Genomic DNA, 23,186 nt, shown 5'->3' with positions numbered 1-23,186 from the left:
TAACTCATCTTTATAAAGTACATTTCAATATTTCTGTATATGTGCAAATTAGGCAAAGCACTCCCATTTTCATTGTAAATTGAGAAACAATATTGTCTATCGCAGCAGCCCAACTATCCTTGCATGGATGTGTTTTTCATTTAAGCCTACCATGCACATGATTAGGGCGATGGAAACAAGGTCATAAAGATCTCTGATTGTGCTAATGATATCCAGGCATAATTGAATGCTAGGCTTTGTTTGTTTTTCTATTTGGGTATTCAGTTACATCCCCAAGAATAATTACATCAATCCTATATCAAGAAGGATAACTTTATTTTCATGTGATTGTAAGGAGGGATTTGTTCTAGTGACATTTGGTGTCATTTGGTGCTAACTGCATTTGGAATTTGATACACTTCACATTTATGTTTTATGGCTGAATATTCAGTTTAAGAATACAGTTAACAATTAGTCTGGTGTTAAATGTGGAAGCTAAATTTTACACTTTTGCTGCATGGAAAAACAATGAATACATTTGAGTGATCCTTGTTGAACTAATTTATGAAATCCACCAGGAATGTAATCTATGATGTTGGTGAAGGAAAGTGAATAGTTTTGTAAGTGCTGTAAATCATTCTGGTCTGAGACAATTGGAAGCTACCATATGTGGAGGAAAAATAGCAACTGGAGGATGTGAATTACAATGCTGTATGTGATACGTTGATAAAGGTATCTCTACAGATAAAGTTGTGAGTAATGCCTGCCATTTCTGTTTTGAAAGTAACATGTCAGAGCACTCTCCTAGGTAAACCATGAAGGAACAAGCACCATTCAATGTCTGCTAACTTTGTTTCCAAATTGTGGTGACTTTTGACCTGAACAAATGTCCACTGTGCACAAGTAGCTGGCAACACTATGTGTAAGCCATTTTTACAGGCTTCTGTATCTGGACTGTTTCAGAGACTGGTGAGGGCTGAAACATAATTTAGACTAGGGATGTTAGCTATCGTGTAATTGAATGGTCATGTAACTGCACAAAAAAAAGCTCCCCTTGCGGATCAGCTTCCTGCCACCTTGTGCTGCTGCCTCTGAGATAGCCATGGGGGTGATGGGTCTGAGCTCCCCATGGACAGAAGCTGCTCCATGGAATGCAGAGCAGCCTCTGTCTGTGTGGAGTTCAGACCCTTGGTGGACAGAGGTTGCTACCACAAATCAGCTCCTGCAGTGCTAGGGGAGCAGGCAGCACCGGCTCCTGCTTCCCTGATACAGAGGCAGTAAGGGGGGAGAGAGGTAATGCGAGTAGTTGACAAGATTAACTGATGATTAACCAATAAGTCTAAACTTGTTTAGTCAACTACCTGTTAATATCCCTAATTTAGACAGACTTTAGGCCTGTCAAAGTTATGGGAGCACAAAAGGGACTTGAGTGGTGGTAAGGATCTCACATGCGGTGCTTTCTTGAATTTGGGCCATATTCAGGGTCTTATATTGTCTCTCACCTTGCCTTCCACCTAACTACTTACTCTGCAGCTACGGTACTCCTTGTTTAGTCAAAACTTCTACTGACTAGCACTGGAGCTATGCTTCCAGGAGGAATATACAGTTGGATGCTTAACATTGAACACTGTCCCATATGTGCATTCTTTAACCTAAAGAAAAAAAATGGAATAAAACATTATGCTTCTCTTCTGGGTTTAAGGTAGTCATGGACATGGGCAATCATATCAAAAGGATTAAAACATGTATCTTTCAATTTACAGTGAAGTCTATGTAAATACTAACGAATGTGGTAGCAATTATAAATGATCTAATGTTCATGCATTGACCCATATATGGGGCAGAAAAACAGAAAAAAATCTTATTCTGATTTTACTTACTGTGCTGTAAATCAAGAACAACTCCAAAGATGTAAATGGAACTACAGCAGTGTTAAACAATTGTAAATGGAAAACTGGACCCAGTATCCACATCTCATCTGAGGAAGTAGGGTTTGCTCCTGATACTCTCTATATGTTTTTTTTAGCCTCTAAGGTACCACTGGACTACTCATTATTTTTAAAGTTAAAGACTAACACGACTACCTCTCTGAGACTGGTAAAGAAAAAGTTACTGAAATGGTATTTTATTAATGCAGAGTAATTTTGTTGTAATGTTCAGTACACATCTGTAACACATTCTTAAAGAGGTTTAATGTTTTCCAGCCAACAGCTTTAGAATCAGTTGCAAAATCAGCAAATTGTCTCCCTTTCTGATCAAAATGAACCAACTTTGGGTAGTAGTCATGACACTAAGAATCTGTGCTTGAGTCACTGCACTGTTCACTTGAAGGCAGTTGGGACCTTAGCGTCAGATGATGTTTCCTAGGGAATGTATTAATAAATACGAGCAAAGGATTCTTCCTCCATTCTAGAAAGTTAATGGAGAAGGTGAAAAATCAATAAACTAGGATTGATGTTCAGAATATGGTCAATGATACAGCATCTTACTCAAATGTGCCAGAATGTGTTTGAAATCTGACACATTGACATTCCTTCTAAACACAGAGCATTTCTTTGTAGGAGTCATAAAAGCAAAGGACAAGCTGCAGAGAGCTCTGAAGATGATCAGTAGCCCCCCGTGGTCCATTCTTCACTTGTGCTGTATAACTCCCATTGATGTCAAAGATTTGAAGTCGGTGTGCATATTGCTACCCCGCAAAGGAGGGAATCGGGCTTTGGTGGAAGAAATGTCTGAAATCAAACACATTGGGCCTTCTTCTCTGCTTGCATTTGTAACACAGACAGACCCTGTTTGTTGGTGAGAGGAATTAAATGTGGGATCTCTGAAGATAAATACGTGAGCCTTTACTGCATGAACTAAAAGCATTGTGCCTGTTAGCTAACACTGCAGACCAGACTCATTAACCTCTTTCTAAGATGTCTCAGTGCCACTAGATTGGACAGTATACCACACCCAGGAGGTGTGTGAGTTACATAATCCACTGGCAAATTCCCAGCTGGGCCCCAGTAGTAGAAACTCAGTTAGGAATAGAGGTGCAGCAGTACAACCTCTCCGAATTAGACTTCACCAGAAAGTCTGAAGCTACCTGCTGCAACCCAAAAGGGCATGAAGCTGACCTGGGAAATGCTGTGATACATTGTACATCCTGAGCAGCCTCAATGTGCTCTAAGGAAACTAGAATGGGATTTAAAGCTGCCTTCCTCTGATCAGAATGGAAATTCAACAATAGCTCCAGATGTCCTCTCCCAGGATTAATCTGTCAGCTCAGCTGCAGGTGGCACATGCAGACTAGGGTGAATCTCACCCTTGAACATGTCATATGCCAGAAACTCTTATACAGTTTCTAATTAGATTAGATGCATAATATATATAAATAGCATGTGTATAATAAATTATTAAAAAAATCTGAAACAGCTACATAAGTAGCTGGGGATGAAGGGTATTAGGTATGATGTGGTCACTACTAGAAAGCCAATGTTTGCCAGTGTTACCGGACTATATCTGATATGATTGTATCTCCTTCAATCTACAGGTAAAATGTGAAATTAAAATTTCACAATTTCAGGTATCATTAGTCCTATGGAGAAACTGAGATATAATGAAGTGTTTAGTTTCATCTCCTATACTAAGTAAATGATACTAGTGTGATACCTCAGGTACGGTTGTTACCACCTAAAATTATTTTCTCTTTAGAAAAAAATGCACATTAATATTAGTTAAACATGCTAAGAACAATTTGTAAAGATTGTAATGGTTATTTTTGGTAGCAAATGATGCTTAACGTTGACTTCTTAGTGGCAGTCATGAATTGTAGTGTTAGTGCATATCAGTAATTCCAAATTTATTTTTTAATTAGGTGACCTTTAAAGGCTTACTTGTCATAACTGCATATTGCTTTTCATAACTTCAAATGTCCTCCTTAGTTACACTGAATATCAAAGATACGGGACTGAGACAATTTGCCTTTTATTAGCCTAGATTATTTGTAATGAGGTTTTACTTTTTACAAACATGCTGTATGGTGTATATAGCCCTTCTCCCACTTAACAAAAATTCTGTACAGACCGAACTGAATGTTTGCATAAAATGTTGAAAAATGTAAAATAACTGCAGCACAGAAAAAGAAAAAAAACCCATAAATTAACATTCTGTGCTGGAGATCTGCACATGATCAGCCATGCTTGCTGGATAAGTCTGTCTGTTGGTTGTTGCTATGGCTACAAAAAGCCAGTGGAACCCAATGAGCTGTCTGCAGCACTGCTGAAAGGACCAGCCATTTTGCTTATGGAAAAGAGTGTGACACGTTATGCTGTGTTTTACCATGGAATAAACAAAAATCCATTTGCAGAAAACAGAAAACAGGCATATTAGTGAACAGTTACTATAGCTGAGAATGTCCTCAAGATGCCATTTTGACCAGTGGGTGGCTGTTGCTGCTGCCACTAGCTGATCTGAGAGGGTGGAATGCAGAGTGATAATGCTGCATATCTGCTAACAGGCAGTAGAGTAGGATTTTTGACTTGTAAAGGCAAGGTTTCTCTGTAATGTTATCTCAACAGCTTGCTAGCTGCTCGGAGTGAAAGCTGCTGACCCAAAAGAAGGGTGTTGCCCTCTCTCAACATTGTTCTTGAGTGCTGCTGTTTTATATGAGCAAGCGCTGCTGAAGAAGCAGGTGTGCAGTTCAGATGGGCTGTATATTGTAGGCTGTACAAACCAGGTTTACATGTTTCCCATTAACAAATTGTTGGTTTAGGAGCATCTGCCTGTGGACTTATTCGGAGAAGGCGGCTACTGTACATCTCAACTTATGTGAAAGAGGTAAGCATTTGTTTTGTTTTCAGTTTTGTAAATACATCAAGCAAAACTTCATGCAAGTGAAAGTGATCTATAAAATATTTACTGTTAATATGTGACTTACGCAGTAACTTGTTTAGAATCTGTAATTATACTGATTGAACATTTTACAGATTGTCAAAAATTGTATCCCTCCAAATATTTGCTATTTTGAAATGATTTCATTTTGAATAGTCCACAAAGTCACATACATACATTTTACCACACACAATGGGGATTTTATGTGACCTGTATTGTGGGAATTATGTGGGATATGAAACCTTATAGAACTTGTGAATATTTTATTTGAAAAACCTTAAAATCATCAACTCCATCAGTATTGCTGTACATGCATTGTTCAACCTTAATAATGAAACTAGATTTAAACTGTCCAACTGCTACTGTGCAGTATGTAGGTCATAATAGAAAGCAGGCTTTGCACTCATTTTTATGAACTGCATGCCCCAGTGCTGTGTGTTAGGTTAGTTTCTGGTACTTGTACTTTTAAGAGCCTAGGTAATAGCGTCCGCTCACACCCCTTTTCAAAGATATCGCACATACCATGAGCATAGAACACAACACACCCATTGTGTCCCTCAATTTGGAGTTCGGGAAAAGAAAGGAAGCCAGTACTCCACATTGAGCACTAGTATAGCTATCGAATAAGATGGTTAAACTTCTTTTATTGCACAACCTCTTTGCTATGCTAGCTGATATGACTGTTACATAAAATAAAAATACCAAGACAGATGCACAGAAATATTTAAGTAGAATAGTTTTTGAAAATGGCTGTGGTAAAATTATAGACTCTTAATTCCAAAAAATTGCCCCTTGAGTAATATGAACTCAGACACAGACAGCAGTTATGTGCATTGGACTGGGTCAATAAAACTACAATCCTTTGGTGCAGCCTGTGATCTGAAAATGGTTAAATTATGTTAATCCATACCACTTCAGCCTTAATAATCTAAGAACGCTCTTACTGAATACCATCTCTTTTTGACAGCTCATAATAATATTGAACATGGGAAATGGATTAAAAATATCCACTGACAACCCACCAGGAATTCTGATTCTTGCATCGTATTTTATATTTATTCTTGTAAAAAACATGTTAATGCAATGTTTGCATTAACTTGTATTTAACAGTTGTATAGATTTAAATCGTGCTGTGCTACCTCATATATTTAGACAATAGACTGGGCATGAGATTAATCATTACAAATTCCAGTACATAATTGCAAAGGTAAATAAGTAACAAGTCACTATTGTATAAGTGGTCAGTAACTGAGAGCCAAAGTCCAAATGGTTTTCGAAGTGAGTTTGTCCAGCCAATGCACACAGAATTACATGTTATGTTTGAAAACACTGTTGCAGAAATGGAAATCTCTTATCCTACTGCCTCTTATAAATCGTTCCTTCAGAAAAGCCATCTCTTCCATGAATGTTTGTCTAATTATCCCTGAAATAGCTCCCCTTCCTGAACTACTGTTCTGTGTTGAGTCATTTAGGCATACCACTGTAAGTTCTTGATGCAAGGACCATGCCTTTTCTATGTTTTGTAAAGTACCAAGTACATTTTCAATGCTACATAAGTATTTATAATTAACTGAATATATGTGTGAGATTGCTTCAGTCATCCAAATAAGTGGTGGAGAGTAGGTGGAGCTCAACATTTGTAAAATGCTTTGTAAGCATCTAAAGAAAATATTGTGGGTCGTCATGACAAATCATGCAAAATGTAAACATTTATATATATTTTTACATACTACAATAGCAGCCAGCCCATGCTAGCACTTTCCCATCACAAAGCCAGGTACTGTACATTCTTCTAGACAGTGACTATCTAAAAAGGCAGACAAATGATGGCTGGTTATTTAAGTAATGACAGGCACATGTCTTATTTATTACACATTTGTGGGATTAAAAACCACTAAATTTCTTTTCCATGGCAATTTATTCCTCTTGTCTCCCCCCCCCCCCTTTCCACAATGCCAGTCTCCAGACAATCTTTCCTTGCTGACTTTCATTCCCCTCTATCCACACTGATGAGCAATTTGCTTAGAAACATAAATGAGATAGATAAGTAAATGACTTTCACGTAGTGCTTTTCAGGCATAGCAGAAGTGTCTCTTCAGGAGGAATTTAAATGAAGAATTTCAACTGAACATCATATGCAAATGAAGCAAATTCAGTGCTGTGTGTGGGTGTAAAATAAGATAATTCAATATTCAAATCAAATCAGGAAAGTCTCTGTTCGGTTTAATTGCCAAAAGGTGTGTCTAAAAAGAATCTTTGGAGAAGAATATGATGATGATATCAATTTGCTCTGAATGTTACATTCAGGGCAAACAGTAGCAATTCACATAGGAACTAAAGTTGAAATCCTGGCCTCATAGAAGTTAAGAGATTTGCCTTTAACTTTAATAGAGCTGGGATTTCTCCCACGGTTTAAAACCATTTTGGGTATCTGCAGGATTGTGCAAATCAAACCACAGGAGCCATATTTTATCTGCAGAATCTTTTCCCAATTATGCTGATATCAAACTACAGTAATTTCTAGACCTTATTGATAAAATGAGCCAGCATGTTCCGTGTGTCAGCATTAATTAAGTGGCGTGGTCACGAACACTGTAGTAAACCAAAATGGAATCAGACAAATGAGTCTTAACATGAGAAGTCCTTCTCCAAGCATAGCTTACCATAGCTGCAGTAGGTGCAAGAACAGGGTCAGTGAGGAAAACTGGGATGACCAAGTAAAAGAGCAGAATCAAATAACAGCAATTATTTGGTGTTTTCCTATTTAAAAATGTTATTAGATGTGACCAGAACAATAACCTGCAACAGAAACCCATTGTGGGCTGTGGAATACCAGAACATAGTGGATGAAGAATGGGTGTAACTCATGTCATACATACACCATTAAGATATGACTGCTTAGGTATGTGAAGTGCAGTATGTTTGCAAACAGGGCAAAGGAAAGTACCAGTATGAATGAAGATGGATAACAGCATATGCATACAAATCAGTCTCAAGTGTCTGTATAATAGCACATCTGGAAAACGTCATACTTTGCAGCACCGCCCCTATTTTAGTAGTCCAATATGCCAATAAGAATAGATATTTAATAAGATACACCCATGATTATGTGGTTCTTGGATAAAGTATCTCAACTTTGATTGTTAACTGCTATTTCTATTCCAGTAAGGCTGTCTGTGTTATTGATTGGGGCATGATTTGAGGGTCTGTTCTTATGTAAATATTTTTGCCTAAGGGGAATACTGATATTTCCATCTTGTTGCATTATTCTGTATAGGTGTCCTTTTCAATAGCATTTTATTGACATTGCATTAATATCTGTTACACTCATTGCAAGCTACTACATTTGTTCATAAGAATGCTGTGCATAACACACATATATGCAATATACCTTAGTAGTAGATTTTTACAGATCTGCGTTACTGCACATTTTTACTACAAATGGCATCTAAACTTGTAATTGTTTCCCGTACAAAAGGCTATAATAAAAGCCTACCACTAGAATTGGTTTAAAAAAAAAAGTGCTTTGTCTTTCATTTTCTCTCCCTTTTAAGGAAAAATTCAGTGTTCTGATTTGTTGAAAACAGACTCCCCAAACATGAAATATTCCTTCTTATTTTCTTTTCTCTTCACTTCCCCCCCCCCAAAAAAAAACTTGCCATTTTTCATCTTTTTTTGTTAGTTTGGCATGCCACAGCTATGTATGTCTTGCTCTGTTTCTGATCTTTCTCTCTAGTCATATATAAAAACTATACAGATCTTTAAATGTAATATATTGTAGAAATCTATCAACAGGTAAAGAAAAGCAAAAAAGCTAAAAAGCACTAAGCATAGTTTCTAGGGAATTATGTGATGTAAAATGCCATGACTGAGAATGGGGGAAGACAATAAAGGAAGAGTAAAGAGAAGTAAATGCTTAAAAAGAGTCCTGAGTCAAGCTAGCAAAGAAAGCTTTGAATGGAAACAACATTTTTAAATGACATGATTCTTGACCTAAAGTAAATCCCTGCTTTCAGTATTTTAGGACAGTTCAAACATGAAAAACACATCATAGCTAATGTTGCTGTGAAACTTGAAATTCAAAAACAGTGAAAGATTTTCCTTCTGTTATTTTCAGATCCTCACTCTAAATCAATTAATTTTGTCACCTTTTTTGAGTTCAGTCTGGATAGTATTCTGAATCATCCACACATAAAAACTTCACTAGTCTTACTCAACAAGGGGCTTCCCTTGAAGAACACACATTTGGCTATGATGATAAGCTAGGTTTTGATGCTTCTACTGGAGTTTCTAGGCAGCCTTTTAGAATTTAAAAAAAATCTTTTGAAAAGCAAAATATTGCAGCCCTATACTTTTTTAAAACTCTGATATTGAGTCCTGAGAGCTCAAAGAGTTTGCAAAAAAAAAAAAAAAAAAAACTATATAAAACGTGAGGGAAAAATCCTCCAATCGTAAATTGGCTATCATTTCATTAGATAATGATTTTTTTTTAAAAAAATCTGTGAATTAACTTTGATAATGAACACTTTATTTTAACATGGCACCATATTTATGTTCTGAATATTATTCTTCAAGCTGTACAAGCCGTGTTTGTTTTACAGTTAAAATGTTTTAAAGCAATTAAGAAATTAAACATCAGTAAGCCCCATAAAACACAAATAGTTGATCAGTCAATCAACGGTCAATGTTTATTTTATTTGGGTTGCAAGTAGTGGGTTGCCGTCATGAAAAGGCAGATATGCCTAGCGAAAGAGAAGGGAAGAAAAAGTGCTGTAGCTGCTGAGCACAATCAATAACTACAATGTCCATAACAGAAAATATAGGAAACCAAACCCCTGCAGGCACATAAAACTGTAAAATGAATCTGTGATTAAAGAGCCATTAATGTATATGACTTACAATCCCACTAACAGAACATCAACAACTGAAGCTGACAGTCAAAGTAGGTGGAAAGTTCAAGGACACTTCCAATCATTGTCTCAACTCCAGCAATGGAAGTTCAGGATACAAGCCAGCTGTAGCTCAATAGATAGCTCAAAATTGTGTAGTGCAGTTCATATGGACAAATATCAAGGATGGGGCAAGGACAGGCTAGTTATGAAATGTGTTTATGTGGTGTATTTCCGGGATAGTCTTCACCATAGTGAAACAGGTAAGGGCTTCTACTACACTTCAGACTAAATAAAAAGCTACTAAATAAAAAGTTGCTATAGCCCAAGCAGGACTCTAAGGAAGAGCCAGATGGTCCCACTTACATAGTGAAAAGAAGGTGGCTACATAGAAATATGTGAATATTTTCATTGATTTCATTGTAGGCATAGATAAGACACTGGGTAGAACAGCAATGGGCAACCAAAAATAGGGAGTGTATTGCATGAGTGTCCCTCTTTCACCTCTGTGGGCCACAGCAGCCCATGGCTCAGTAGGGTTCCACTTGCAGCCCCCTTGTGTGTCACATCCCCCTCGGGCCTCTCACTCACAGGGGCACCAGAGCCCTGCACTTCCTTTGCCTCCCCACTCCCTCCAAGCCTTTTTAGAGCGTATGAATCGTCTGATTCACACTCCGTGCCCACTCTGTCCCTCCCTCCCAGAGCTAGAAAGCTGCAAATCAGCTCTTCACAGCTGTTCCAGCTCTGGGAAGGAGTGGGGACAGCAAAAGGATCAGGCAATTCATGGTGCAGGCCTCTGGCATGAGAGACATATGGGGGAGAGGGGCAGATAGAGGGTCCACAGGCTACAGGTTGCCCACCACTGGTTTAAAATGTTATGTGATCTGGATATAACCCATGCTGTAGATAGCATTGCGAGCCTTCTTAATTAGCACAGCCCTTTATTTCTACATCCATGTCAACAATGGGTGACAAGGGTACAGAATGTACAACTGTGTGATGTGGTCAATTGATAGATGTATATGCAACTGGTGACAGATGTTCAAAGGCATTTAGGCACCAAGTGGGATTTTCAAAAGCACTTACTGGGTGCCTAACTCCCATTGATCTTTACTAAAACAGTTAGCTGTGGAAGAGGACCTTGATAAAGACATTTCTGAAACATGGTAAATTAATACAAAGTAATTTCATACTGCTATCTTTGAATATAAACTATACTGGAAGGTTGGATTAGGGTGTAATGGTGGAGTCGGAGAACAAGATCTAAAATTCTATACAATCCATTGAGATTAATACATGAACTGAGTGGACTATATTTAGCAGAAACTGTAGAGATATTAATACCAAGAACTACACATACAAATATATAGTGTTGAGGTTTTTTCTATTGGCCTTCTGACCAGAAAAAGAATATGGAGTGCATTGTATTAAGGGATATAAAAAAAGCAACTAAGTCTAATAAGAATTGCTTACAATAGTTACAACTAACCATGAATAGACAAATTGAATCTTAGAACAGATCAAGGTTTAGGCACACATTTTATTTAACATCAAATTTCTTCTTGGAACAGCTAGTTTTCGAATAAAACTGGAAAGGCTAGTCTTGACTAAGTTTTAAATAATGCTGAAAATTGTTTCAAAAAATAATTATAATTGAGCCTCTAACTAATGGTGCCCCCAATATGGCTAAGTTCAACATACTCAAGCAGGAAATCATATCAAAACCTTGCACAGTGGAACCAAACTGCAGGAAAGTTTGCAGATTAAATGTTGTTCTCATGTCATAAAAAATAGGCAATATGAGAGTCCTATTTAACGTTAACATTAATAGGACTCTCGTATTGCCTATTTTTTATGACATGAGAACAACATTTAATCAAATTAAAAGGCAACAAATTCTAAACTGAAGATTTTTTTCTTATACTGTGGCAATGAGTTCCATAGGTTATCCTGGAAATCAAGAGTTCGGTTGAATTAGGATTTCTAATTGGGGAGGGTATTAGGTGTCTAAAAATTCTAACTCCCCCTCATTGTCTTTGGAAACTCCTACCTTAGATGTGTATATATAAATTGTGAGATCTATGATTTCTAAATTATGATTAAAATTAATAAGGCATATAAAACCCTTATGCATCAGATCATAAGTCAATCATTAACTGATGAGAATTTGAAAAATTGCTATATAGCATGGTTATTCCCTAATTGTCATTACATTGTTTCTTACTCTTTTGTCTTGCAAGCATCTGATACTGGCCAATGTCTGAGAAAATATACTGACCAGATGGACCCTGGTCTAATTAGGTACAGCAATTCCTATATTCCTCTCTTCCTTGTCAGAGAAACTTACATATATTTTAGAACTTTTCCAATTCTAATATATCTCTTGAGATCAGATGACCAGGAGTACACATGTGGATTTATATACAGCCGTTATCATTATTTCTGTTGTACAGGCAGTCCCCGGGTTACGTACAAGATAGGGACTGTAGGTTTGTTCTTAAGTTGAATCTGTATGTAAGTCGGAACTGGCGTCCAGATTCAGACACTGCTGAAACTGACCGCCAGTTCTGACTTACATACAGAATCAACTTAAGAACCCCAGGCGTCCCCAAGTCAGCTGCTGCTGAAACTGATCAGCAGCTGATTCCAGGAAGCCCGGGGCAAAGCAACTCTGCCTGGGGCTTCCTGTAGTCACCGCTGGTCAGTTTCAGCAGCGGCTGACTTGGGGACGCCTGGGGCAGAGCAGCTGGGGTGCTGCTGGGTTGCTCCAGTAGCGCCGCTCCTCGGTGCTACTGGACCAACCCAGCAGCACCCCATCTGCTCTGCCCCAGGCGTCCTGATTCAGCCGCTGCTGAAACTGACCAGCAGCGGCTGAATCAGGACCTGGGGCAGAGCAGCTGGGGTGCTGCCGGGTTGGTCCAGTAGTGCCCAGAGAGGATGCTCCAGCTGCTCTGCCCCAGAGTCCAAAACAAAAGCCTGGTCTGCTGGGGGGGGGGGAGCACACTAGCTGCGCCCCCCCCCCCCCAGCAGACCAGGGACACGGGGAGCAGAGCCGCAGCGGCAGCGGGGTGCCGCGCCTCTGAGGCTTTGCTCTGGCAAAGCCTCAGAAGCGCGGGAACCCGCCCGGTGCCCCTGGTCTGCTGGAGACGGTCTCCAGCAGACCAGGGGCACCGGAGCAGCTTACGAACGGGGCTTTCTCGCCCCGACCTCCGGCAAAGGGGACTGCCTGTATTATATTTTCCTTTCCTAATGGTTCCTAACATTTGTTAACTTTTTTGATTGCCACTGCATATTGAGCTGGTATTTTTCAGAAAACTATCCACAATGACTCTAAGATCTCCTTTCTGAGTGATAACCACCAATTTAGACCCCATTTTATATGACTAGTGGGGATTACATTTTACAGTATACAGTACGTTGCATTTGTCAACATTGAATTTCATTCACCATTTTGTTGTCTAGTCATCTATTTTTGTGAAATCCTTTTGTAACTCTTCACAGCCTGCTTTGGACTAGATGTTGAGTAATGTACTGTATCATCAGCAAGCTTGGACAATTCACTGTCTCCCTCTTTTCCAGATCCTTTATCAATATACTGAACAGCTTTGATCTAAGTGCTGGTTGTGAGGGGTACCCTATTATTCACCTCTCTCCATTCTTAAAACTGATCATTCATTCCTATGCTTTGTTTCCTATTTTTTAACCAGTTACCGAGCCATGAGAGCAACTTCTCTTTTTTCCCATGCTGGCTTCCTTTGCTTATGAGCCTTTGGTGAAAGATCTTTTCAAAGACTTTTCAAAAGTCAAAGTTTACTATATCCACTGGGTCAAACTTGTCCACTAGTTTGTTGAACCCCTCAAAGAATTCTAAGAGACTGAGAATGTATGATTTCTCTTCACAAAGGCCATGTTAATTTTTCCCCATCAAATTATGATCATCTTTATGTCTGATGATTCTGTTTTATACTATCGTTTCAGTCAATTTCATATTTGAGTATCTGCACAACTCTTGAGTGAATATCATCTTATCCTCGTGACTACTTATTCTTTAATTTTATCAATTTATTACAAACCTTCTATCAACATCTCAGTCTGGGACAGTGCCTCAGATTTGTCACCTTAAAAGAATGGTTCAGGAATAGGAATTTCCCTCACTACTTCTGCAGTGGAGGTCCATGCAGAAAAACATGCATTTAACTTCTTAATAATGGCCCTGTCTTCCTTGAGTGCCCTTGTGTGCTTCCGTGAGCACCCTAGTTGGTTGTTTGACAGGTTTCTTGCTTCTAATTTAGTTTTTGTCTTTTGCTAGTTGATCTTCAAATTCTTTTTTAGCCTGCCTAATTATACTTGACTTGCCAGAGTTTGTTGCTTTCCATTTTATTCACGAGGCTATGGTTTTTTCGTTTTGCCTGTCACTATCTTCTTTACTATGGTGTTTAGGCATTTTTGGTCCTTTCTTTTTGCGGGGGGATGGGAACATATATTTAATTAGAGCGTCTTTTGTAGTGTTTTTAAAAAAATCCCATTTCAGTTTTCCTTTACACAAGGATGTTAAATGGAATTACATCATGATTACTATTACCAGGCAGTTCATCTATATGAACCTCTTGAAGCAGATCCTTTGTGCCACTTAAGACTAAATTAGGAGTGAGCAAGAGGCTGCCAGCAGGCTGGATCCAGCCCGCCACACTATCGGATCCGGCCCACGGATGCCTTGCCGAAACACTTAGGAAGAGAACAGCTCACACTTCAAAAAGCCAGCTGTTCTCCATTCCAGATAGCTGGGAAGGGAGGAGGGAGACTTCTAGTGCTGTTCCTGCCCCCCAACAAAATTTCTTAGCTCCCATTGGCCAGTTTCTCAGCTCCTGGCTAGTAAGAGCTGAGAATTTTTGCTGGGAGTAGGAGCAGTGTATGAAGCCTTCGCCCTTCCTCCTCTATTCCCTCCCCCTCCTTTTCTCTCTCAGGCCTGGAGTGGAGTCATGTGGAGCAACAAGCAGTCTGCAGCAGACAGTCCAGGTTTCTGCTGGTAAGTGTCTCCCAGCCAGAGCCTGTCTCTGGCAACACTTTGTCCCCCCTCCCCAACCATTTGTCCCCCCTCCACATACCCCAACCCTCTGCCCACTCCTGCACTCATACTCCTTTCCAGATCTAGCACCCCAGTCTCCTGCCCCAGATCACAATCACCTCCTACCCTAGATCACATCCCAATCCCCCTGCCGTAGGTCACAACTATCTCCTTCATCAAACTCCCTCCCAGACCCCATTCTCCCTCCTGCACCCCAATCCCTTCCCCCAAGATCTCTTCTGAATCCATTCTCCATCTCAGACCCCACACCTCCTCCATTAATATCATGGAAGAGTGCAGCCTTTGACCACTTTCCAAAATCTTGGAGTGGACCCCCATCAAAAATTATTGCCCACCCCTGGACTAAATCATGAATTGTCTCTGTGCTTGTGGGTTCCAGGATTAGCTGCTCTAACAAACCATCATTACTGTTGTGTAGAAAATTAATTTATGCACCCATCTTGAGGTAACTATACCCAGTCAATATGTTGAAATTCCCCATTATTGAGTAATCTGTGAAATGATCATAGAATCATAGAACACTAGGACTGGAAGGGACCTCGAGAGGTCATTGAGCCAAGTCCCCTACCCTCATGGCAGGACCAAATACCATCTAGATCATCCCTGATAGACATTTATCTAACCTACTCTTAAATATCTCCAGAGATGGGGATTCCACAACCTCCCTGGGCAATTTATTCCAGTGTTTGACTACCCTGACAGTTAGGAACTTTTTCCTAACATCCAACCTAAACCTTCCTTGCTGCAGTTTAAGCCCATTGTTTCTTGTTCTATCCTCAGAGGCCAAGATGAACAAGTTTTCTCCGTCCTCCTTATGACACCCTTTTAGATACCTGAAAACTGCTATCATGTCCCCCCTCAATCTTCTCTTTTCTAAACTAAACAAACCCAATTCTTTCGGCTTTCCTTCATAGGTCATGTTCTCTAGAACTTTAATCATTCTTGTTGCTCTTCTCTGGACCCTCTCCAATTTCTCCACATATTTCTTGAAATGCGGTGCCCAGAACTGGACACAGTACTCCAACTGAGGCCAAACCAGCGCAGAGTAGAGAGGAAGAATGACTTCTCATGTCTTGCTCACCACACACCTGTTAATGCATCCCAGAATCACGTTTGCTTTTTTTGCAACAGCATCACACTGCTGACTCATATTCAGCTTGTAGTCCACTATAACCCCTAGATCCCTTTCTGCCGTACTTCTTCCTGGCTAGTCGCTTCCCATTCTGTATGTGTGAAACTGACTGTTCTTTCCAAAGTGGTGCACTTTGCATTTGTCTTTATTAAACTTCATCCTGTTTACCTCAGACCATTTCTCCAATTTGTTCAGATCATTTTGACTTATGACCCTATCCTCCTGAGCAGTTGCAACCCTTCCCAGCTTGGTATTATCTTCAAATTTAATAAGCGTAATTTCTATGCCAATATCTAAAAAGTTGATGAAGATATTGAACAGAGCCGGTCCCAAAACAGACCCATGTGGAACCCCACTTGTTACACCTTTCCAGCATGATTGTGAACCATTAATAACTATTCTCTGAGTACAGTTATCCAGCCAGTTATGCACCCACCTTATAGTAGCCCCATCTAAGTTGTATTTGCCTAGTTTATTGATAAGAATCTCATGCGAGACCGTATCAAACGCCTTACTAAAGTCTAGGTATACCACATCCACCGCTTCTCCCTTACCCACAAGACTCGTTATCCTATCAAAGAAAGCTATCAGCTTGGTTAGAGGTTAGAGCTATCACATTAGAGAGGTTATAAAAACAAGCATAGTTCTACTGCTCTAGTCTTAATAATGATGACTGGAATTTCTACCTGAGGTTCTGTGGTACAGTTTGATTCATTTGAGATTTTTACTATATTAAACACACTGCTTTTTCACATATATAGTGCCACTCCCCTACTAGTATGACCTATTCTTGCAATCCTATATATTTTATACCCCAGTATTATCATGTTCCATTGATATCATTCTACCTAGTTTCTATGATCCTAGTCTATCGGTATCCCCATATGATAGCAGGCACTTAAGTTCACCCATGTTTAGACTTTCTAGAATTTGTATAAAAGCCTTTACAAAATTTGTCAATATTTGTCAACCTTCATGTGATATAACTGAATGGATCCTTCCTTTCTGAACACAGAGATCACAAAATATATCTTTGAGTACAAAATTGTTCCATATACATAGTACTACACTGTCTTCTATGCAGTTGCTCACTTTGACTTTTTTGCAAAGCTGAGTCTTGTCAGGTAGTGTCTGCCTCATGTCAATTCTGTAGAAGGATTTTCCCCTTCTATTATCAGGCATACAATGGATGTAGTAAACTGTTGTATGCCTGATAATCAAGCAAGTCCCAAATATCTCGTGACTGAAAAATGTTCAGTATGTCTCCTTGAGGTCGGGTCATGCATTACACACACACATCAATAGACTGCTGCTTCAGGCTAGTCATGCCATTTTGCAACATTTAATTCCACCAACAACTGTCAGTCCAGGTTTTTAAAAGTTTGTCTATTCAGTTTCTACTACATTTCCAGTGAACTGCTGGTTCTCAGCAGTGAAATTCTCTCATGTAGCTCAAATCCATGGAAATTTCACTGTATTAATTTTCAAGTGATATTAGCATTATTGGTTAGCCATGAATATGTATAGTACTGAAGAAAGACCAATCAAAGAAAGGAAAGTATGGCTGCATATTCATGGAGTGAGATGTTAACAAGTTAGACCGTAAAATAAGACCTAAAGCTAAGACTTTGCTGTGACATACATTCAGATAACTAGGCAACTTGAGTTTCTTAACAGACATCTTTTCCTTAGGGGGGTCACTTGACAGGTCTATCTAGTAACCTGATCAGCACTGCAGATTACCATCCAGCATTTAAATAAGCTCAAGGGAAAGGTTTTCAATTCTCTGTTTGCATAGCTGCAGATTCACACATTCTATTTTAACAATGTCATTTGTTTCAGATAAATCTGTTGGCTGATTTACAGCCTTGCATTTGAACAAAGGTCAGATTCAGGGAATATACCGAATTGTCAAAACTACTAGCCCAAAGAAAGCTTTCTTTTGGCGATCAGCACCTGTTCTATCTCATACATTCCAGTATGAGATACTGTACATTGGCATAGAGAAATATTATGAAAATGCCTACCAACTTAACTGCTATGAAATACAGTAAAATTTTCATGCCCATAGGACTACACGGGTTGTAAAGACATTTTCCCAAACTGGGTGCAATTCACTGGCTACTGTTTCAGGTACTTTATTAATTATTGACAAATACTATTTCAATAATTTCAACTAAATTTAATCAGTCTGCTTAAACTGAGCCTGAAGATTGAAGATGGTTTGAGAAACAACATAGAGCTATACTAGCATCTCTTCTGCTGTGTTGTTTGCAGCATTCTCTTCAACATAAAACTAGGTGGCTCTTTTTTAGAAGTTATAAAGGTACTTTGTAAGAGCCAGAACTTAGCTTGCAAGTATAACTTCAGTATTGACTTCGCTCATTTATAATGCTCTCAAAGGGCTATAGGACTCTTCAGGAACAAAGGCAGTAATAAGATTTCATCAGAATTTCTTAGCCTTGAAGAAAATCTGTGGCTTAGAATGCTACAGAAGAAGAGGAGGGATCCTTTGGCTATTTCATCTCAGAAAGAACCATTGTTACTAGTATCCTTTGAAATACTGCCCACTGTATGTTACATGCTTTGCAGTCACTCAAAAATTATGGTCCCTGTTCTGAAAAGCTTCCATTCTGAAGCCAAATGAGTAGATCCAGGTTATTAGAAGGGGAACCGGCTCTTGTGCTCATCATGTCTTAATTGAGGTCTCAGGGTACCCTTAATCAGTTCAGTTTAAAAATAGGGCTGAACTTCAAGCCCATCATTATTACTTATAATTGATTTGCATAAAATAATTAATAAAATTAATATTAAATAAATCTAAATCCATAACCTATTCCCTTCCCTTTGTATGTCTTAGATTGTAAGCTCCTCGGGGCCTGGAAACAGAATCCAATGTCTGTGTCTAATAAATAATATATTATAGTATTTGACCTTTTATGACCCTTGCAATAATACTGCTGTGTTGTAGCATCTTGCAGCATATGTCCCTTGACAATTAATTTACCTATTACAGATGAAATTACATATTCTCCACTCCAACCATCTGATATTTCTTAACATGATTTTATTTATGCCTGTTTTTGGAGTCATCAGTTCAGTTTTTCACTGCCTAGCAGTGCTTAGTATTTCTAGTTAGAACCACGTTGACTCTGATTTGTTGTTTTCGTGATGTAAGTTTCCTTTTCAGCTTCTTGCTGTTTTGAAGCTTTCAAACTTAGCCTGCGATTATGTTTGCCAAGTCTGTACCTCAGTCAGTGGTGTGAAGATGACAGGCCAACTTCCATCTACAGTTTTTGCCTCCCTGGTCCAGCACCTTTGGGACCTGACCAGTTCTGAACTAGGGAATTGGCCAAATGAGGGAAGGTCAGTGCCAACCCTTCTGCCGTCTTTGACTGCTGGGCTCTGCTTCATCAGCAGCAAAGGGGCTGGCATTGACTGAGAGGGGAAGAGGCAGGATGGCTGGAGAGCCCCATGGCTGGGTGTTAGGAGCTCAGCCAGATAGGAGTGCAGCCCCGTGGGAGCTCACTGAGCCCCACAGCAGCCAGGCTGTGCTCCCAGATGCTGCTACTGGCTGCAGAGCTGCACTTCTGGCCCCTGGCTAGAGGACTCCACAGCCTCTGTGTTTCTTCCCATGAACATCCACTGTCCCTGCTTCTCTCCCTCCCTCCTGCCTCCCTTCCTGAGCTTGTCATAATGGAAGTTCTGGGAGGGCAGGGAAGGAATTGCTGAGTTGGGGGCTGGCTTTTCCCCATGAGTGCTTGTGTCCAGGAGTACCCATGGGGATGCCAGACCACAGATGGTCCCAGGCTACTGAAATCTGGGCCAAAGAGGTTGAACCTATAGTAGAAACACAAGAGTAAAACACAGAACATTCAGTAAATCATATGGTCTCTTGAGAGAGAATGAAAAGGGACTTCACTCTCTGGCTGTTTCTGTATCTATAGAAGCAGATTTTAAGACAAACTAGGATGATATCCATAAGTAGAAAAAAGAAAAAGCTACATACTCCCTACAATATGAATAGTTTGATGCTTAGCACTTCCACTAAAGGTACTAACAAATTGAAATAACTTTTATTTCAGATTTCACAAAGCATTTATTTTTGCTGCAGCTGTTATGATTTGATGGCATTTTATTTTTGCATATAACATCGTATACTAAAACTTTACACTTTTTATGGATTATCACAGAGATTAGGTTCATTTAAACTTTGTCAAAATACAGGGTCAATAATATTAATAAATCCCTAACCTCAACCTAAGAGATCTCTCACGATCTGTAATTGATGGAGACCCTTTTCAAACCCACAAAAGTGGGCTCATCACAGGCCACAAAGTCCTGTTCACAATTTTCTCAGCAGGGAAAATAATTGTAAATTCCCTAATACCACAATACTACTTTTATGGGGAATGCCTCTCTGATTATGAAGAAAACCTTATAAAAAGCGGAGTCACATGATGGGTCTCCAGAGTTTCCAGTATCTAGCTGTAAAATGTTAGAAAACACACCCAGATCTGTTTGAGTTGCAAAAGGAAGAGCAAGTCCAAGTCTGCATTTTAAGGATCCTGGGAGTGCTAAATTTGATTTCTTCTTTAAGGCTACTTCTGTGTTCGTCAGGCCCTACATACTACCTTCCCTGGACGTGGGAGGGTAAATAACTGCATGCTTAAATTGTGTGAAAGATACAGCGTAGTATAAAACAGTTTTAGAGAACAATGACCGGGACTTAAAAGGATCCAAAGCTCTTCTAGCATGTGCTAAGCCAGTGATTCATTTGATGACATTTAGAAAGTTGGTTGACCTCCTTGTACTTCAGTCAAACCCAAGTAGGAAATTGTGTGAAACCTTTGTCTTGAAGAAAACCAGGGTTATATGCCCTATGGGTGTATCTACATAGCAAGGCTAAAGCTGAAATAAGCTATGCAACTTGAGCTATGTCAATTGCGTAGCTTAAGTTGAAATTACTTATTTTGGCTTTTGGCGCTGGCTACACAGCAGGAAGTCTGAGAGAGCACTCTTCCTTCGACTTCCCTTACTCTTTGTATAATGAGGGTTATGGGAATCAGAGTAGGAAGTCCTCCAGTTTGCCATTATTTCAACATTATGTCGAAATAACTGCTTGCAATGTAGACACGGACGATGTTATTTCAGAATAACATCAGTTATTCCTAAATAATACAGCTGTGTAGATGTACCCTACCATTACAGAACTGCAAATACAGTAGTTCTTTTTAAGTGAGGAACAAAAAGTGATCTAGGAATCTACAGGCCTGTTAGCTTAAACTCAGTTGATGCAAATCCTTAGAACAAATCTTGAGAGAGAGTAATTAAAGACATAGTACTAATCAACAGTAATTGGGATAAAATCCATGTTTTTGCAAAGTTAGATCATGTCAACCCAACCTGATCTGTTTATTTGAGAAGATCCTGCATTTTCTTTGTTTAGAAATTGTTTAGGTCTAATTACCTCTATTCAGTAAAATATTTGATGCAGTTCCACATGGGAAATTGTTAGTTGTGTCAAAGAAGATAGGAATTGATATGAAAATCAAAAGGTAGGTCCGACCTGGTTAAAGAGGAGACTGCAGTGGGTCACACTGAAAGATGAACTGTCAGGCTGAAGTTTCTAAGGGATCAGTCCTGGGCACAGTCTTATTTAACGTTTTCATTAATTACCTTAGGACAAAAAGTGGGCGTGCACCAATAAAATTTGCAGATGAGTCAAAGTTGGGAGGTATTGCTAAGAGAAGGCCGGAATGTCATACAAAAATATTTGGATGACCTTGAAAACTAGCCTTGCAGAAATTGGATGAAATTTAATAATGCACAAATGCAAGGTCATGTTGTTAGGAACCAACAACAGGAGTCTTTGCTATAAGCAGGAGACTTGCCAGCTGGAAGTGATGGAGGAAAAAGACTTGGGTGTATTTATCAATCACAGGAGACCTATGAGCCACCAGTGTGTTGTGGCCATGAAAAAGACTATGAGAATGCTAGGATGCAGTAGAGATAGGAAGCATTGTAGGTGGGAGTATTATTATCATTATACAAGGCACTAATGAGATCTCATAAAATACTATGTGTGGTTCTGGTCTGCCTTGTTTGAGGGATTAATTCAAACTGAAACAGATATTGACAAGAGCGTAATAGGATGGTCAGAGAAATGGTAAACCTGTTTTATGAGAAGAGACTTTAGGAGTGTGCCTTGTTTAGCCTAAAAAAATGAAGGCTTAGGGAACATATAATTGCTCTATGTAAACATATCAGTGTGAAAATTACCTTTCTGTAAAGGGCCATGGCCTAATGCAACCTTGTTTCTGCTTATGCACACAGTAGGGCTGATCTATTATGCATAGACCCCGACATATAAAGGTGACTTCCCCCCTCCCATATCACCATGCGCCTAGGCCTTAAGTTGCTCTGTTCTCTCAGCTCCTATTGGATTCAGTGTACCTCATGGGTTCACAGCCCCTGTCTGCAGTTAAACACAATAAGTGATCATAGCTCAAGCAGAAAAGAGAGCATGTAAACAATAGTGACCTTGTACAAAGTTCCAGAAACAATGGGCTGGCGGTAAATACACAAAACTTGATGAACAATAGACTCCTAAATTGTATTTCCTGCTAAATCGTTTTGCATATTTACACCCTCTGTGTATTCTTGTAATCCCTTGAAATTAACATTGAAGCAGGGGTAGGTCTGTTTTAGCAACACAATTGGAGTATTATGTCTGTACAATGTATCAGTTGTAGTTACAGTTAATGAAGCTTTTTTTCATTTTATAACAAGAATAATTTAGACTGATGCCAGTTAAATGCACTTGGCATAGGTGCTACATGCCGATTATCATAGATTGAGGAGATGCTATATATTTTTGGAGTATCTAACAGACTGTTTAAAAAAAAAAGCCTTTTGAAAGGTATTTGATTTGCATCACCCTGAGACTTTCCTTTGCTGTTTCAATGCAGTTATTTGGCATTCATGTCAGTTTATGTAGTGGGAGTAATGATATCATAATTTTTAGAAATCGGTATCCTTGTGTAATGTCATAATGAAAGTATCTCAATGTGTTTTATAATAATCCAAAACAAATAGTGCAGTGAGTCTATGGGCTACCTAAATGATATCATTTCCACTCCTTAAACATGAGTGAAAACCTCATCCCATGGAGTCAGTGGGAGTTTTCCCATGGAATTTGACGGGACCAAGATTTCACCCTAAA

General features: G+C 39.2%; 1 protein-coding gene across 6 annotated transcripts in view; it reads left to right on the top strand.

Annotated features, from left to right (window-relative positions):
- Nucleotides 1-3,776: 3,776 nt before the first annotated feature.
- SORBS2 (sorbin and SH3 domain containing 2) overlaps nucleotides 3,777-23,186 on the top strand; it is a 261,132-nt gene continuing 241,722 nt past the window's right edge. For 2 of the 6 annotated variants that reach the window (XM_075930312.1, XM_075930311.1), the window contains exon 1: nucleotides 4,236-4,800. The gene's annotated coding sequence lies outside the window, so the exon portion shown is untranslated. Of the gene's footprint in view, nucleotides 4,801-23,186 lie in introns of all 6 variants that reach the window. The other 4 variants (XM_075930308.1, XM_075930310.1, XM_075930309.1 and 1 more) reach the window with 4 other exon arrangements.

The sequence above is a fragment of the Pelodiscus sinensis genome, chromosome 5 (genome assembly GCF_049634645.1).
Source record: "Pelodiscus sinensis isolate JC-2024 chromosome 5, ASM4963464v1, whole genome shotgun sequence".
Taxonomy (NCBI): domain Eukaryota; kingdom Metazoa; phylum Chordata; order Testudines; family Trionychidae; genus Pelodiscus; species Pelodiscus sinensis.
The sequence above is the reverse complement of the archived record's forward strand: the minus strand, read 5'-3'. Positions and strand labels throughout refer to the sequence as shown.